At 40.5% G+C, this 5,317-nt stretch overlaps 1 pseudogene; it reads left to right on the top strand.

Annotated features, from left to right (window-relative positions):
• Positions 1 to 331: 331 nt before the first annotated feature.
• On the top strand, positions 332 to 2,206 carry LOC128061006 (casein kinase II subunit beta-like; annotated as a pseudogene).
• Positions 2,207 to 5,317: the final 3,111 nt, after the last annotated feature.

Below are 5,317 nucleotides of genomic sequence, written 5' to 3'. Positions count from 1 at the left end.
CACCTCTAGGTATTTGTCCCATGAGTACACTTGTATGTTTGAGAACGACTCCTATGAGGTTTTTTTTGTTGATGTATTGTTTGTAATAAAGGGCTTCCCAGGTGGTGCTACTGGTAAAGAACCTGCCTGCCAGTGCAGTAGACTTAAAAGAAGCAGGTGAGATCCTGGGTTATAACTGTTTGTAATATAAAAAAGATTAGAGACTGCAGCTGGGTCTGCAGGCTGAATTGTAGCCATCTCCATGGTTGCTTGGAAGCAGAAACTTACTTTCCCTCTGCCCCCTCCTCCACCCCACCCCTAGGCTCCCTGCTCCCAGCTCCTGTCCAGTCACATGAACACTAGCAGCTCAGAGGAGGTGTCCTGGATTTCCTGGTTCTGTGGGCTCCTTAGCAATGAATTCTTTGGTTTAGTGGATGAAGACTACATCTAGGATAAATTCAGTGTCACTGGACTCAATGAGAAGGTGCCTCACTATAGACTACGTATGATCTTGAACCTGGAGCTGGTTATGGAGTTGGAAAAAAACACCAACAAGAATGACCTGACTGAATAGGCAGCAAAAATGCTTTACAGATGGACCCACACCTGCTATATCCTCACTTTATATTTGAAATTCTTCAAGCTAGGCTTCAGCAGTACGTGAACTGAGAACTTCCAGATGTAAAAGCTGAGTTTAGAACAAGCAGAGGAACAGGAGATCAAATTGACAACATTTGTTGGATGGTGGAGAAAGCAAGGGAATTCCAGGAAAAAAACATCTCTTTCTGCCTCATTGATTATGCTAAAGTCTTTAACCATGTGGATCACAACAAACTGTAGAAAATTCTTCAAGAAATGGGAATACCAGACCATCTTATCTGTCTCCTGATAAACCTGAATGCAGGTCAAGAAGCAACAATTAGAACTGGACACGGAACAATGGTTTGGTTCAAAATTAGGAAAGAAGTATGTCAAGGCTGTATATTGTCACTCTGCTTATTTAACTTCCATGCAGGGTACCTCATGCAAAATGCTGGGCTGGATGACTCAAGCTGGAATCAAGATTGCCAGGTGAAATATCAAAAACCTTAAATATGCATATGATACCACTCTAATGGCAGAAAGTGACGAGGAACTAGAGAGCCTCTTGAGGGTGAAAGAGAAGAGTGAAAAATCTAGCTTAAAACTCAGCATTCAAAAAACTAAGATCACGGCATTTGGTCTCATCACTTCATAGCAAATGGAAGGGGAGAAAGTGCAAACAATGATAGACTTTATTCTTGAGCTCCCAAATCACTGCAAAATTAAAAGACGCTTCCTCCTTGGAAAGAAAGCCATTTCAAATCTAGACAGTGTATTAAGAAACGGAGAGATGACTTTGCCAAGAAAGGTCCTTATAGTCAAAGCTATGGTTTTTCCGGTAGTCATGTATGGATGTGAGAGTTGGACCAGAAAAAAGGCTGAGTACTGAGGAATAATTGATGCTTCTGAATTGCGGTGCTAGGGAAGACTCTTGAGAGTCCCTTGAAGAGCAAACCAGTCAATCCTAAAAGGAACCAACCCTGAATATTCATTGGAAGGACAGATGCTAAAGCTGAAACTCCAATACTTTGGCTACCTGATGTGAAGAGCTGAATCATTGGAAAGACCCTGATGCTAGGAAAACTGAAGGCAAAAGGAGAAGGTGGCAGCAAAGGATGAAATTGTTAGATAGCGTCACTGACTCAATGGAGATGAATTTGAGCAAAGTCTAGGAAATAGTAAAGGACAGAGAAGCCTGGTGTGCTGCAGTCCATAGGATTACAAAAAGTTGGACACAACTTAGTGACTGAATAACAATACATCCTCATCAACTGTGGCATTGCTCAGATGTTGGAAGAGTACCAATAGGAAGACTTTGGCTACTGAGCCTGTGTGTACTGTGGAAACCAACCAATGCTTCCCAGTGGCCTTTCAGACATCCCAACTGAGGCCATGATAAGTTCTACTGCCTCAAATGTTTGGATGTGTACACACATAACTCACTGAGGCACCAACACATGGATGGCATCTACTTTGGCACTGGTTTCCCTTACATGCTCTTCACGGTACACCCAAGTACTGACCAAAGAGGTGCTCCAACCAGATTGTGTCCAGGCTCTATGGTTTCAAGGTCCATCCTGTGGTCTACCAGCAGCAGCTCCAAGCTACCAGCAACTTTAAGAGCCCTGTTAAGACGGTTCGCTGATGCCTCACCTGATCTGACCCTCAGTCTTTGACACGTTCTTTATTTTGCTGCCGCCTTTTCAGGATCACTCTATGGTTTATGTTTAAATTAGCCATTATTGTGGTGGGAATATAAAACAAAGTGCAAGAAAAGGCAAAAACAAGACCAGAAAAAACCAAAAGGCCTATCAATAAAGAATTAGTTAAATGAAGAATGTGGTACTGCCATCCATGCAATGGAGTACTACACAACCAACTAAATGAACAAAGAAGCTTTTTGTAGTGATGTGGAACAATATCCTTTTTATGCATCACTGTGGAAAATTCTCAGAGAGATGGGAATACCAGACCACTTGACCTGCCTCTTGAGAAATCTGTATGCAGGTCAGGAAGCAACAGTTAGAACTGGACATGGAACAACAGACTGGTTCCAAATAGGAAAAGGAGTACGTCAAGGCTGTATATTGTCACCCTGCTTATTTAACTTCTATGCAGAGTACATCATGAGAAACGCTGGACTGGAAGAAACACAAGCTGGAATCAAGATTGCTGGGAGAAATATCAATAACCTCAGATATGCAGATGACACCACCCTTATGGCAGAAAGTGAAGAGGAACTCAAAAGCCTCTTGATGAAAGTGAAAGAGAAGAGTGAAAAAGTTTGCTTAAAGCTCAACATTCAGAAAACGAAGATCATGGCATCTGGTCCCATCACTTCATGGCAAATAGATGGGGAAACAGTGGAAGCAGTGTCAGACTTTATTTTGGGGGGCTCCAAAATCACTGCAGATGGTGACTGCAGCCATGAAATTAAAAGATGCTTACTCCTTGAAAGGAAAATTATGACCAACCTAGATAGCATATTCAAAAGCAGAGACATTACTTTGCCAACTAAAGTCCGTCTAGTCAAGGCTATGGTTTTTCCTGTGGTCATGTATGGATGTGAGAGTTGGACTGTGAAGAAGGCTGAGCACCGAAGAATTGATGCTTTTGAACTGTGGTGTTGGAGAAGACTCTTGAGAGTCCCTTGGACTGCAAGGAGATCCGACCAGTCCATTCTGAAGGAGATCAGCCCTGCGATTTCTTTGGAAGGAATGATGCTAAAGCTGAAGCTCCAGTACTTTGGCCACCTCACGCGAAAGAGTTGACTCATTGGAAAAGACTCTGATGCTGGGAGGGACTGGGGGCAGGAGGAGAAGGGGACAACAGAGGATGAGATGGCTGGATGGCATCACTGACTCGATGGACGGGAGTCTGAGTGAACTCCGGGAGTTGGTGATGGACAGGGAGGCCTGGCGTGCTGCGATTCATGGGGTCGCAAAGAGTCGGACACTACTGAGCAACTGAACTGAACTGAATTGAATACTGTGCATGCTTAAATACACATTTAATTTTTTACTTGCTAAAAATAAATAAGATTATGGTTATCTTTTAAAAGGAATGAAAAAAAGAAAAAATATGAAGAAAATACATTGGTTTTTCATATCTTATGTTCAAGCACTAAAATGTTTTCTCTAGCACCTGGGAAATGCACTAAAAACAGTACAGTTAATTAAAATGCCCTCTATATGTTAAAAAGGGAGTAAACAAGCCCAGTGGATCCATTTTCCTTTAAAACTCCATTATTATGTACTTGAATAAATGCTAATTAATCCCTTAGATTAGGATTTATCCCTGAAATGTCACCACCTGTATGTTACCATTACCAGTTCATTCAGTATTTTAGTGTGTTAATTAGAAGGATGTCAAATGATTCAGTAGTTTAACCCATGGCTTATTTCTAGGTTGTGCCCTTTCATCATTGCTCTGTTTAATTGATAGGTTTTTACCATTAAAAACAGAACTTTGGATAACTAGTATTTTTCATATTAAACTGAAATTTCTTTGTTTGGTTTTTAAATCAACATGATTATCTTGATATAAATACTTATTTTTAAAAATATATAATTTATTAAAGGCCTTAAAAATTATAAATAGCGCTAGATAATTTACTCATCCTAGAATGGCTATTTCTAAGGAGAATCAAGAATGGAAATTTCATTCTTAATTCATGTATGTGTGTATATGTCCATATTCATTTTTCACATGCATGTACCTGGCAAGTAAGCATATTGCTTTTCAAACCATGTAAAGCTGGTCTCCCTGCAAGCTCCTCATTTTCCAGAAACTTTGGAATCTCATAGGAGATTCAGTTCAAGCCAGAAAAGAATCAATATGAAAAGACTTTCAGTTTTTCGTAGCTCCTGTGAACCCAGAATTATAATATAGTGTGAAATTAGCATTCTAATACAATGGTTAAGAGGACAGGTATAAAGGTTAAGTAGCCTGCACTTCAAATTCCCAGATTTAAGAGCTACATACCTCTTGGGAAAATTAGTTATTAGAATCATAGTTTCTTAATATGCAAATTGCTTATAGTAACAACTATTTCATGAGGGTGCTTCCCTGATAGCTCAGTTGTTAAAGAATCCGCTTGCAATGCAAGAGATCCCGGTTAGATTTCCGGGTCGGGGAGATCTGCTGGACAAAGGATAGGCTACCTACTCCAGTATTCTTGGGCTTCCCTGGTGGCTCAGCTGGTAAAGAATCCATCTGCAATGAGGGAGACCTGGGTTTGATTCCTGGGTTGGGAGGATCCCAGCATGAGGCGGTAAAAATTAAATGAGAAAAATTACATTAATGCTTAACATGCGTGCTAAATTGCTTTTGCTGTGTCCGACTCTTTACGACCATATGGCCTGTTGCTCACCAGGCTCCTCTGTTTGTGGGATTCTCCAGGCAAGTATACTGGAGTAGGTTGCTATGCTCTCCTTCAGGGGATCTTCCTGACCCAGGGATAGAATCTGCAACTCCTATAACTCCTGCATTACAGGCAGATTCTTTACTGCTGAACCACCAGGGAAGCCCCATTAATGCTCAAAGTATTGCTGAAAAAATGACAGCTATTAATATAATAAAAACTGTTAACATTTTCATTTTATTTTATTTTAATACATACAGTTGCTCAGGTAGAGTTGCAACTCAGTAAGTCTGTGGTCATTTAATTATGTTATTGATGGCACACCAATTAACCACCAGAAATACAAAAGCTACCCCCCCTACTTTTTTTTAATTTTTGATTTTGCTTGAATAA

The sequence above is a fragment of the Budorcas taxicolor genome, chromosome 2, assembly GCF_023091745.1.
Source record: "Budorcas taxicolor isolate Tak-1 chromosome 2, Takin1.1, whole genome shotgun sequence".
Taxonomy (NCBI): domain Eukaryota; kingdom Metazoa; phylum Chordata; class Mammalia; order Artiodactyla; family Bovidae; genus Budorcas; species Budorcas taxicolor.
The sequence above is the reverse complement of the archived record's forward strand: the minus strand, read 5'-3'. Positions and strand labels throughout refer to the sequence as shown.